The following is a 13978-nucleotide window of genomic DNA, read 5'->3' as shown; positions in this document are numbered from 1 at the left end:
GGAGAATCCCAAGTAGTAATTCACGTAACATAATACCTTACGCGTCATTACCAAGAAGAAAACGCACACCGAAAAGGTTGGTGTCCATCTCCTTTAAGCTTTCTCAATCCGGCCACGTCTATGAATTGAGGTAACCATTGACAAAATGGAAGGAAAGTAGTGACGCCGTCTTCCACATGCCGATGAAAAACGAAGCGCCGGAAAGGAAACAATGGGGGTATTCCCCGCATTATTCTTATTACATTGCATCGCTCCAAAAAGTACGTGAAACAGGCAGGCGGCCTTTTACAGCTTGTTTAGGACAACAATAAACGCATGAGTGAAGAAACTAACTCCGCAAAAAAAAGGGGGGGGGGGGGGTATAAAAGAAGAGCGTCTTCCTGACTGCGAACGATTTAAATCCTACGTTTCCTCCGCTCCTGCTTCCAATTACACTTCGTCGGAAAACGGTACAAGTTCGTCCGTGCAAAATTCATATCAGTGCTGTGGCAGTACACAACACAGCGTTTAGCATTACTTTTTCTAGGGTGTATACGCGCGCAAAAGAAAACAGCGAACCTGAAAATCCTGCTCAACTAAGTGTCGCGCGCGTAGAGTTGCCGTCGCCATCCGGATCATTATGGATGGTCCCTCCAGAGTGAGTTAGGTTTGCACATTGCGAAGCTATCTGTGGCAATGAATACGGTAAATCTATTTAGCTCACTGGTGGAGTTAAATGTGCTTAAGGTGTACTGCTACACATTGTCAGCGGTAGTTTACATTGGTAAGTAATATAAATTAGGAAATTTAAACGGCAAGCAATGAAGAGAAGCCAAAGCAAACACGCCGCTGCGGTCGGTCTTTCGTGAGAGCTGACCATCAGTGAGAGACGTAAGGTCGTTTCGCACCGAAGGGAAGCCAAAACAGAAAGGCCCAGACATCTCGCCACTCGTATGAACACCAACATGCACGATGGCTAAAACTTACTACGAAGGAAAGATGCTGGCACGGCTCCATGTTTGCTTATGTTTATTCGCCCTGTTACTCTAGCGCTTGAGCGGTCGCTTCGATATTTAGGTTGCCATTATTCGTTGCCCTCGTAAGAAACGGACAGTAGGCCTTAACAACTGACGGATTAGAAAGAAGTCTCACCTGACGATGGCACTTTGTGGTCTGTTCCGTCGCAGGGCGCTTGGGAGTGTGGGAAGCCTGCTAGATTCCCGCCGTGGCGTCTGCGCGGCATCCCGCGTCGCCCTCTTTCCCTTTCTCCCGCCTCGGGCGGCGGAGAGATGGCTGGTGGCTAATCGCTGTCATTCGGCCGCAGCTCCGCCCCCGGCTTCCCAAGCGCCTTTGCCATTGGTGACTTCTGGCGGGAATTCGGGACCCGTTTGGGGTGGTCGCGCGGCGCGCGACCGTCCGAGCGGGGCCCAGAGAGAGAGAGAGACCCCTCCGAGACAGCGTGAGGTGCGTACGTTACTGTTCGTCCGGGCCGGCCTCTGCCGTTCGGACCAGTTCATACTCGAGCTCGCCAGCGTGGGTCCTTGATCCGCCGCGGCTCGAGCCTGTCCAGGGATCCAACGACCTCTGACAGGCGCACCTTGCGTTGACTGCCCACTCTCTCTCGCAAACGGCCCAACGGCCGACACGAGAGAGATCACAGCACTGCCGCGGGGACAATCTCCTGCAGCGGCGTGCTAGCGGCGCGCATTTCCCTTGTTGCCCCGAGCGCGCACCGGAGCCTTGCTCTGAGCGCGCCCCGGGACGGGGTGACTGTTGAGTGTGTGTGTGTACCGCTGGAGGACGGCGTCAATAAACGTCTCCTTTGTGAACTTGGAGGCCTGTTTCTTGCGGCGAGCCGCTCTCCTCTCTGCAGAGGTTGAACGCCGCCGCAGCGGTGCCCCAGGGTGCGTGTGGTGACGGCTGATCGGGGCCCTTGGCTCGCGCGAAGCTCGAACCCGCGGTGGGTAGTGGCCAGTGTCTACTGAGAAACCCACAACTGGCGCCCAACGTGCTAAGTCACTAGCTCTTAGCCTTTGATAGCACATTTGCCGAGCAGGTCGCCTTGACGATCACGCTTGCGCACCATGTCTGCCACCCCCATCGGGGCACTCGGCAGCTACGTGTCGGCTCCCTTAGGAGTCGTAGCGTCCTTTGATCCGTTGGCGGCTGTTTCTTCAAATAGCCAAACACCGTTGTTGGCCGCGGCCCCCATTGGGGCATACGGCGGTACAACCCCCAACGTCGATCACGCAGCTCCCATTGGAGCTGTATCGGGAGCACCCTGCGGTGCACCCGTCAATCACATGCCTCCGCTGTGCGTTCTTTGCACCCAGTGCGAAAGCGGTGCGTGCGACGCTGCCGCAACCGGCCGTCCTGCACAGCAGCAGCCGTGCCCCGCGAGCAGTCAATTCTGCTCTGGGAACGGTGAGGCGCTGGCCCGGCTCCCTGTGGAAACCGCGCCGCTCATCGAAATGGGCGCCTTGGCTCATGCGTTCGTGGAGCCCACCCAAGCCTCCTCTGAAGCCGGGGAGCAGTCGCTGCTAAGAAGTGCTGCCCAGATGATTCAGTCGCTGTCAGGGGCGGTTGAGACGCTTTTGGCCGCGCCGAAGGTGTCTCACCCCGCTGTCAAGTTGCCCTTGCCAACATACCGCGGGTATGATGACCTCCTCAGTGCCCGGGATTTCCTTGAGTCCCTCACCCATTACCAGAGAGCTATGGGTCTCACTGCTCAGGTTGTGCTTGCTCACATCATCCCCGCAGCACTGACTGACACCGCAGCTAGGTGGCATCGGCTTTCCGGCCACCGGGCAGCGACTCTTGAGGAATTACGTGCAGGATTCTTGCGCGAATTCCTGCCCGCTGACTATGAGTGTAGGATTCGGCGAGAGTTGGAGCTCCGTACACAGGCTCCGGATGAGTCACTCCTGGAGTACGTACGTGCGATGGAGGACCTTTTCTCAATCGCCGAGCCCAGAGCCTCGAACGAGGAACGTGTGGAATGAAGAAAGACGACTTTTTCGGCATACCTGCGCGGAGGCCGGTTCCGAGATTTTGAGGAACTGGCCGCCGAGGCAAAGCGCATTCAAGGCGCCGTGCGCTCCTATCGTCCGCCACCGCCGCAAGCGAGGCCCTCGAGCCACGCTGTGCATGGAGAGGGGCCATGACCCGACCCAATCGGCGACCACCCGTACTCGCTGCCTCTGCAGCCGTTAGCGGGCAAAACGAAGTATGGGAGTTGAGCGAACGAGTTCTCGATCCCTACTCCTACAGGAGACGGACAGCCTGCGCTGCACCGTTTTCTGGACCGCCTGCCCATTGACGCCAAGTGCCCGTACGCACAGCGGAGGGGGAAACCCGAATCAGCCAGCCCTTTGGCCGTGCAACGGGCGGAACCAGGCAGGGAGAGGCGCCATTGTTCCTCGACCAAGCTCGCGGCGGTGTGCGCTGTTTCCGCTGTCAAGAGACGGGGCACTTAGCGAGAGAACGCCCCGTAACCAGGTCTCCTTTGAGGCAGGGAAACGGCGGCGCGGGTCAGTCGTAAAGGGACGACCGGCCCAATCCTTGCTAATCCCCTCAGCGTACAGAGCAAGCTGCCTTGCTTATGCGCACGCGCCGTTTATTCCGGTCACCATTGCTGGCCTCGAATTTTTGGCGTTATTGGATACGGGAGCCACTGCCTCCTTGTTCGGTGAAGAGGTGTTGTCCCACTTGCAAAAGCACTTGGTGCTCTTGCGGGACTGCCGTACGACATTCAACCTTGCGAAAGGCGTAGCCCATTCGGCTGGCGCCGCGAGGCTGACTGTCAGGTGGGGAGAGCGGACGAGACGCACACGTTTCATCCACCTCCCCGGCCTCAGTGTGCCCGTGATTCTCGGGCACTTTCTCCTGAAAACCGGGATCGTGGTGGACATTGCGAATGGCGGCTATCGCGACGGACCATTTTCCCAGCTGAAGCTGTTCATCTGCCCACCGGCGTCAATAACTGCCTGCGCAGTGAAGGCGTTCGGAGAGTGCCACGCTCAGCGACCAGGGCCAAACCCTTGTGTCGAGCGTTCCGTCGTTCACGCTCCCCTTTGGGACCGAGCGGCGCGGCACGACCGCTGGCCGCCTTTGCGGTAACGTTGGATGACACTCAGAAGGCTCGTTTGACAGCACTGTTGCGTCAGTACGATGAGCTCTTCACGGATCAACCTGGCTGTACTAATCTAGTGAGCCACAAGATCCACACCGGAGATGCTCTTCCTTTGAAGTGCAACCCCAGACCCGTCAGCCTTGCGAAAAGGCAGGTGGTCGATGGGTTGCTGGATGAGATGCTGTCGGCGGACATTATCCGTCGCTCGTCCAGCGCTTGGGCGTCTCCGGTTGTGTTGGTGTCTAAGAAAGATGGCGCCACCGGTTGTGTGTGGATTATCGCCGTCTGAATGCGCTGACTCGAAAGGATGCCTATCCGCTCCCGACTATCAGCTCAATCGTAGGAAACCTGGGCAGTGCGCGGTACTTTTCCACGCTAGATGCCTCCAAAGGTTACCTACAGGTCCAGATGGCGGACGCTGACCGGTCTAAGACCGCGTTCACGTGCCACAGAGGGCTGTTTGAGTTCACTCGCATGCCCTTCGGTCTCTGCAATGGTCCTGCGACTTTTCAGAGGCTCATGGACCGCGTCCTAGGGGAAGCTAAATGGTCTCATGCCATGTGCTACCTGGACGATATCGTGATTTATTCACGAACCTTCGATGAGCACTTAGGCCACATTGCCGACGTGCTCGCGAGGGTACGGGCTGCTGGGATGACCTTGAATCCTGCGAAAGCCCAAATAGCGCGGACCCGAGTTCAGTTGCTAGGGTTCACGCTGGGCGAGGGCTCCATTGAGCCCGATGCGGACAAACTCCGAGCCATACTCGAGTTTCCCGCGCCCAAGGACGTACGCGGCCTCCGCCGTTTTCTGGGAATAGCCAATTTCTATCGGTCGTTCATCCCGTCCTGTGCCCGCGTGCAGGCACCCTTGACCAAGCTCTTGGGAAAGACTGCCGCGTGGCGATGGGGCCCCGAGCAAGAGCGATCCTTTCGCCTCCTGTCTAGGGCCATTTTCTTGACAGCGCAGCTCAGGCAACCGACCTGACCAGACAGTTCGTAGTCCAGACTGACGCGAGCGAGCTGGGTTTAGGAGCAGTTCTCCTACAGGATTTTGATGGCGTGCTGCAGCCGCTGGCCTTTGCCAGCCGCTCCTTGCTGCCCTCGGAGAGGAATTGCTCCTTGACCGAGAAGGAGTGTCTCGCCATCGTGTTTGCACTGCGGAAATTCGACGTCTACCTTGACGGAACGCAATTCGTGGTGCAGACAGACCACAGTGCTCTCGGTTGGCTGATGCGGCTCCGCGAGCCTGAGGGTCGGCTGGCGCGCTAGGCTCTCCTGATACAGCATTACGACTTTTCGGTGCAGTATCGAAAGGGGAGCTGGAACGTGGTAGCTGACGCGCTATCCCGTGCCCCACTCGCCAGCGGCGCCTTGACGCCAGCAGGCGGAGCGGGCGAAAAAGCGGACGAGCCGCCGGGCGGCAAAGAGGGGGAACCCACAAACGGGCTAACCCATTCCGCTAACCAGGCAAGCAGCGCTTCGCAAAGCGGGCGAGAGGAAAAGCTCCGCGTGAGCGCCTCGGAGACGCCGTCGCGAGCAGAAATTTTGGCTGCAAACCTGAAGGGGGACGAGACCAGGCCCCCCTCTGGGGTAACTGGAATCGTTTTCAGCCGGAAGGAGCTGCTGAAAGCCCAGCAAAATGACCCCATGTGTCGCGAGATGAGCGACGGTCTCAGGGAGACGGAGCGCCGGGACGCTACTTGTATTGTAGCGGGCGCAGGGGGTGAAAGCCAGCGTGTGTCGCGGCGAGCCGCGGGGGATTCATATTTGCTGGACCATGACGGGCTCGTGCTGAAATACATAGCCACCGATGATGAGTCCATTGACCCGTTGAAGGTGGTTATCCCCAAAAGTCTGAGAGGCGCACTGTTGCGATTTTCTCATGACGAACCACTGGCCGGTCACCTGAGTGGCTCCAAAGTTTTTGCAAAACTGAGTCAATCGGTGACGTGGCCCGGCATGAAGCGTGACATTTTCCGCTATTGCCGTTCCTGCCATGTCTGTCAAGCGGTGAAGTCAAGGGGCGGCAAGCCGCCCGGAATGATGAAACCAATTGACAGTGTGCGTCCGTGGCAGATGGCCACCTGCGATCTGATGGGGCCTTTCCCCAGGAGTAAGCAGGGGTTCATTCACCTGATGGTAGTAGCTGACCATTTTTCCAAATGGGTCGAGTTGTACCCGCTTCGGAAAGTGTCAGCACGAGCGGTGCTGGATAAACTCCAGGAAGTGTTCTGTCGGTTCGGCTTTCCGGAAAGACTGATCACGGACAATGCGTCCTATTTCACCGCTCGGGTGTTCGGTAACACGTGCCGTTCCCTCGGAATTGAGCACTACACCACTTCACTCTACCATCCCCAGTCCAACTTGACCGAGCGAGTCAACCGAACGCTCAGGCGAATGCTGGCGGCCTTTGCCGGGTATCAAAAGGAATGGGCAGACCATTTGAGCGAATTTGCGTTCGCCATTCGAACAGCTGAGAATCGCTCAACTGGTTTCTCTCCCGCCTTCCTCAATTTCGGGAGGGAGCTGGCGAATCCGATGTCAAACGTCGTGCAGAGCCAGCTCGGGGATGAGCAGACGCGGCCAGACTGCTCTGCTTATGCGTCGACGCTTCGGGACCGGCTTGGTCGGGCTCTCAACAGAGCAAGGCAGAGTTTGGCGGCAGCCAGAGCCCAACAGAAGTCTCAGTATGACCGCAGGCACCGCAGCCTGACTTTTCAGGCTGGCGATCTTGTCCTGAAGCGCAACCACGTTCTTAGTGATGCGAGCAAGGGGTTCTCAGCTTCGCTCGCTCCTAAGTGGCTTGGTCCGTACCGAGTGGTCAGTCTGGTCGCCGCTCGCGTACCTGCTGGAGGATCCCCTTACGGGAAAATCCAGCCGTGCCCACATCGCAGACCTGAAGGCCTATGCGTCACGGTCTGACGAGCTTGCGTCGGTACCCATTGGTATCACAAGCAAGCGCAAAGGCACAACTGGTGCTGCGGAACGCAACCCTACCGAGCACCGGTACAATCTGAGGCGACGGTCACCGATGTGATTGATGCCGGATGGCGGACTCTTCCGCAACCGAAGGCACGCAGCCTCAGCTAGCGGGCGAGCTTTCACGCCGGGCCCTACCCCAGGTGAAGCACGGCGGCTTCTTTTTTTTTTTGTTTGCCGCATGCTCAGTTCCAGCCTTGTGCAGTTATTTAGTCGTTTATTTGTTTTAGTCAGTCTGTGGCATGTTTTTGTTTCCAGTTTATTCGTTGTTTCTTCTAACGTTCCGAGATCTGTACATATGTAATATACGTTTGCGTTGGCGTTCAGTTTTTTTTAAACCAGACTTGTGCATATGTAAACTTCAGCCTACTCGCGATTGCAATTTTCTTGTAGCACAGAGATGGCCTTCTATTGTACAGCGCGCCTTCTTTTCATTTACGTTCTGACCCCACGGGTGCGGCCTTCCTCGCGAACACGGGACCGGCTGGTTCGCGGAGGGGTCGGCGAAAGTCTCCCCTTCCGGCTGGGGAGTGGTTTGCTCGTTAAGGAGCGAGTGTCTCGCGGCATGGTTTTTTGTGTGCCTATGGGAAGCGTGAAGAGTGCGTCTGTGTGTCCTTTGACACCTGCCACGGCGCCTCGGGACGATTCCGACAAGCGGGTCGTTTTCACTGAACAATGTCCGCTTCTGTGCCGGTGCGTGCCTGGGATTATGTGCGTGTTCCCAAGATCAAAGGCAACGCCGAGAGGGGGGCAGGAAGGACAGCACCTTTTCCCGTGCGGCTCTTCGGGATCGTCGAGCGTCGTCAATGTCCTCATGCTCAACTTTGATGACCTTGTGGAGGACATGGCAGCAAAAGCGTGAGTTGGCCGCCGACAGGCCCAATGGGCCGCGCCACCGAACATTGTGAGGCTGCAGGCCACCTGTTAGCTGGCTTTGTGTACAGTGTACAGTGTAGTTAGATTTGTCTCTTTGAAACCTATGCAAGTGTTGTTTGTTTTCTGTTCTTATTTGTTTGTCGTTTGAGCTTATGGCTGGAACTGAAGTGTGGTTGTTTTATATGGATTAATTTTTTTTATTATTATTTTGCAGCATGCAATCGCCGATGGGTAGGAGGGCATTTAAGGAGAGGAGGATGTGGGAAGCCTGCTAGATTCCCGCCGTGGCGTCTGCGCGGCATCCCGCGTCGCCCTCTTTCCCTTTCTCCCGCCTCGGGCGGTGGAGAGACGGCTGGTGGCTAATCGCTGTCATTCGGCCGCAGCTCCGCCCCCGGCTTCCCAAGGGCCTTTGCCATTGGTGACTTTTGGCGGGAATTCGGGACCCGTTTGGGGTGGTCGCGCGGCGCGCGACCGTCCGAGCGGGGCCCAGAGAGAGAGAGAGAGACCCCTCCGAGACAGCGTAAAGTGCGTACGTTACTGTTCGTCCGGGCCGGCCTCTGCCGTTCGGACCAGTTCATACTCGAGCTCGCCAGCGTGGGTCCTTGATCCGCCGCGGCTCGAGCCTGTCCAGGGGTCCAACGACCTCTGACAGGCGCACCTTGCGTTGACTGCCCACTCTCTCTCGCAAACGGCCCAACGGCCGACACGAGAGAGATCACAGCACTGCGGCGGGGACAATCTCCTGCAGCGGCGTGCTAGCGGCGCGCATTTCTCTTGTTGCCCCGAGCGCGCACCGGAGCCTTGCCCCGGGACGGGGTGACTGTTGAGCGTGTGTGTGTGCCGCTGGAGGACGGCGTCAATAAACGTCTCCTTTGTGAACTTGGAGGCCTGTTTCTTGCGGCGAGCCGCTCTCCTCTCTGCAGAGGTTGAACGCCGCCGCAGCGGTGCCCCAGGTTGCGTGAGGTGACGGCTGATCGGGGCCCTTGGCTCGCGCGAAGCTCGAACCCGCGGTGGGTAGGGGCCTGTGTCTACTGAGAAACCCACAGGAGAAACAACGAGCTCGAGGAACGATGTCTCTTGAATTACGCCACTGACTGAGTCCACGGTTGCAATCCCAGCAGCACTATGCTAAATAATCAGAAATAACCGCACAGCTGGCCGCTGACGTGGAAGGTTCGGCGCACTCTCGTGGAGTCCAGGTCTTGTGGAGAACTGCTGTTACTGAGTGGACACCTTCGCTGGCAGTACTCAAAACTACCGTAGATGATGTACCTGGAACGTCGATGAAGAGACGCACTGTGCTTGGCCAGTTCTAGACTCTGTCCTTTATACCTGGCGATACCAGTTCACTACGCCTGGAGGGAGTGAGAAGGAGAGGAGAGGGGGTTGGCGGGAACTTAGGGCCCAATAAGGCGACTCCTAGGAATTGGTTGGTACTGCCCTGCGACAAAAGCCCTCCAGCGAGCAGTATAGGGACCATTAGCGGAAATGAGTCAGCATTTTAGAGATTTGCTTTCCAAAAGAAAAAGATGTGGTTTCTCAGACGACAGTCAAACATTCTTTGTTGAAACGAAAAATGTCAAGCTCCCCTTCAGAGTAAACTAAGGAGTGCCGCGGCAATTGACTTCAAGATGGTTCGGAGGAAGGTGTGGAAAGAGTACAAGGGCACAACAAACCATAGAGGGGATCCCTGGAGCGGGACAGTAGGGGCTAGGCAGGAAATGGACCTTGGTTCTCGTGTTGGCAGTAGTGGGCTTCCTCGCACTAATCTTTCTTAATTTCAAAATTTCAGGAAAGACGTCTTACGTTTTCCAACCGAAAACATACGTCAAAGATGGCAATCTCGCATCCTTGTTGGAAAACGAAAGGGGGAGGTGCCCCTTTTCCTGTGGGTCATTTCATGGGAAACGTTACAGGGTCCAAAAAAGACCGTGACTGATTTTGCCGAAAAAAATTCGGTTAATTGTCGAGTATGTGAATACCTTTTTTTATAGTATTTTCGAGGAAAAAAATATCTCACGTAAGCGCCTTTCGAAGTTTTTGCGAACACGCGAAAGTTGCTCGCAGGTGAATATTTTTGAATCAGGCGTGAAAGCAGATTAAAGAACAAATTCATTATATTATCGCGTACGCATCGTTCTTTGATGCAACGTCATTATTGCCCCCATATAAGACATTGCTGCTTTTTCTCGGTACAATAAAGCAGCAAAAAATTGTGCATTTCCAGAATTTGTTATTATAAACGTTGTTCATATTTCAATCACAATAAAATTTTTACCGTCCACTTAATAGTAGTCGTCTGCCAAAAATATATTGATCTTTCTTTAAAGAGTATTTTTTTAGAAAATCAGTCCCAAAGTTGACAAAAAGTGATGCTTTTCTTAGATTGAGACCAAAATTAAGCATAAAGGCCATCGAGATAAAAGACTTGAGATTATTCTTTAAACATAGACTTATTAGCTTGCAATCCACAGTCTTTTGTTCGAATAAATTTTGTGTGCCGCAAAAAATTTTTTTTTTTTAAAGTTCACCTCCAGTGTCATGGGGTTTGCACTACCGAAATGCGCTTTCACCGCATCACACGTGCGCTGCACCGACCTTTTTCTTTGGTACGCATGTTTTCTTTAGGCCTTTGCCAAGCGAGGACGTTCTCAGTCAGTTGATGCCAGCAAGTATCCATCTTGAACGAGGTCCTTTCCTCGCCTTAACACTCATTTTTGGCCACAGCGTGGCCATGTAAACGAATAAAACATAGATGTGACGATTATAGTGTGGAAGGTATTCGTAAACGATTTTGAATTATTTAGCGGCCGTATGCGAATATCACATAGTGATTCATGCATAGTAGTGTCTTCCGCATAATTGTAGTCAAGGAAAACATGCGAACAAAATTGTGTGTGTATTCCTTTAAAAAATTTATACGTGTAACGTTAAGAGACCGGAAGCGGGCAGAGTAGGGGAGGGAATAAACGCGGGTTAATGATATGCTAGCCGAAATCAAGAGTAAGAAATGGGCTTGGGCAAGGCATGTAATACGAAGGCAAGATAACCGCTTGCCTTTAAGGGTAACGGAGTGGATTCCAAGAGAAAGCAAGTTTAGCAGGGCGCTACAGAAGGTTAGTTAGGCGGATGAGAAAAAGAAGTTCGCAGGCATAGGGCGTGCGCAGCTGACAAGACTGGGTTAATTGGAGAGACATGGGAGAGGCCTTTGCCCTGCAGTGGGTGTAGTCAGGCTGATGATGATGATGACTCCTTTAAAGGGACACTGAGGAGAACTCTAGCAATTTTTTTTTGTTAGCAAAATCTGATAGTTCGACATTTCATGGTTTTGTTGCCGCTTGTCCGGGCGCGAAAGATGCATTTATTTCAAGGAAATTTGGATTCAAAGTTGAAAACGTTTTTCCCGCTCCTCTGATTCAAACTCAGGGAACTCTTATGACGCCACGGCAACTCTTATGACGTCACAGAACGGCGTGACGTGAATCGTGACGTAAACGCAACTGCGTGATTTCTGCCGGCAAGCGGTGCGGTGTGCAACCTTCCTTTGCAAGCCTTAGAGGTTCGTGACGTCCATGAAGTAAGGATAATTCTTCCAAGGTGGCGCCTCTTGTCCTAGGAAGTCATCACGCTTGTACTTGCGAGATTGGCCTGTGGCGGCGATACCTGTATTTTGGTTCGTGCTATTTTCTACATTACAAGAGCTTTGTTTTCAGGAAGAGTGGCGTTTTTGTGATCAGGAGCTGGTTACAAGCCAACTTCAATTTCTCCTCAGTGTCCCTTTAAAAACCCGGTGCGACACCTTCCCTTGACTCTCCTACGCCACAGAAGTACCTTGGGTTCTCTGCTACTAATGCGCCGCCACAAGGCAACGAGACTTTTTTTAGACCAGCACGGCCGCAAGCTCCGGATGCCTTCACGGGGGCTGGTATCACAAACTGGAAGGAGGATAAGGAGATATTTTCCAATCACGAAAAGTCAGGAGGGCATAGAAACGCTGTCTACCAGCGCAGCAGCCTGCAGTCGACGTCGGTTCGTAACCAAGTCAACACTCAAGCTCTAAGGCAGCAGGAGATAGCGAAGCGCTCTCTGAAGCTTAATTTTCAGGCATCCGAGTGCCTATTGCGCCAGGGTCTCCCATTCCGTGGTCACACAGACAAGGAAGGGAACTTCCATCAGTACCTCATGTTACGCGCACAAGATAGTGATGAATTCACAACTGGTATGAAACGGAACACGACGTACACTTCTGCACTGCTGCCAAATAAGATAATAAACCATTTTGTAGAGACCATGCAAGAAACACTGTGCAGCGTCATTCCGGCAACCGACTACGCCATAATTGTAGATTGGACGCGCGGGACGTCGCCGGTGTTGAGCAGGAAAGCACATCTGTGCAATACGTCGATGACACAATGACTGACAAACATTTATAGCTTGCTTTAACTACTTTACCTCTTACTCATCACGTCTCTTGATTTCTTGGGGTCTGCTGCCACCTTCTTTCGGCGTCAAGTCCGAGGAATTCCAGATTGTGACTCCCGTAGTAAATCGATATAGCAACGAAATTGGTGATTGATTGGTGACTTCACTATTGTATCCAATTGGGGATTGATTGAGGACTTAACTGATAAATCCAAGATGTCGGCCAATAATGATAATTAATTGAGGACATTAAATAATAAATCCAAGATGGCGGCAGCTAACGCTCGTTACTTGTACTAGTTCCAGACGCTGGCGGCATCCTTTTTTATAGAAGTAGGATAATAATAATATTAATTGGTTTTTGGGGAAAGGAAATGGCGCAGTATCTGTCTCATATATCGTTGGACACCTGAACCGCGCCGTAATAGAAGGGATAAAGGAGGGAGTCAAAGAAGAAAGGAAGGAGAGGTGCCGTAGTGGAGGGCTCCGGAATAATTTCGACCACCTGGGGATCTTTAACGTGCACTGACATCGCACAGCACACGGGGGCCTTAGCGTTTTTCCTCCATAAAAACGCAGCCGCCGCGGTCGGGTTCGAACCCGGGAACTCCGGATCAGTAGTCGAGCGCCCTAACCACTGAGCCACCGCGAAGTAGGATGGCAAATGGACAATCGCGGGATATTCCTTACCTGACCTCCTGGTCTTTGTAGTTCACCTACTGTAGGAAACTCTTCATCGTCAATGCTAATGATAATAAGATATGTACAAAGAGCGCGTCGGCCGTGAACCACTCCGGTTTAACGCCGGCCAAATATTTTCGAACGCCAGACATGCAGCTATTCCTCAGTTGTTTCTCGTCCATTCGTTTAAACCGTCGTGAACAGAGGCTGTCCGACTAACGCGAGATGCCATCTACTGGGAAACAAAGGTGAGTTTATCGTGAAACTAAAAAAAAAACCCGATTTCACATATGCTGACTCCCAGAGCAGCCTTCAGTGGCACCGCCATATTGAATCGATTCAGGCGCTCCCTCTAGGTAGTGAAAATAACCTATACGCTGCAGCATGCACGCAGGCTGTGATATTTTTGTAGCGAGAGCTACACTGTGCTACCAGCAGTGCATTTCGCAGTGGCTGGGACAGGCCAGTTGTGCGCATGCGCAGTTTCTATGGAAACCGGAGATTTGCAGCAGGTGCGGCGTGCGCTCTACCGTCGGAGGAAAGCGCAGCGCGCGCTTCATCGCCGCACGCCGCTCTATCACCCGAACCGCGCGTCGCATGCGCAGGATTGCGTATAAAAGGCGGAGATATAATAGGCGTCTTTATCACAACGTTTGACATGGAATCACAGAAGGAGAGTCCAGGCGCTGCTAAGCGGCAGTATGGACAAGAGAAGAGAAACTCTTCCGATCCTGAGGTCGTCGCCTGGCTTACTCAACAAAGATAGAATGTCCGTGAGAAGGCGAAGAGTGCAGCGGAGACGCCCGAACAGAGAGAGTAACGGCTTGCCAAACGGAGATGCCAGACTGCCGACCGTATTAGACGGCGCATAGCCGCCGAGATGGAGCCCAATGTCTATCATTGCTAA

Source organism: Amblyomma americanum, chromosome 1 (assembly GCF_052857255.1).
Source record: "Amblyomma americanum isolate KBUSLIRL-KWMA chromosome 1, ASM5285725v1, whole genome shotgun sequence".
Taxonomy (NCBI): Eukaryota; Metazoa; Arthropoda; class Arachnida; order Ixodida; family Ixodidae; genus Amblyomma; species Amblyomma americanum.
The sequence above is the reverse complement of the archived record's forward strand: the minus strand, read 5'-3'. Positions refer to the sequence as shown.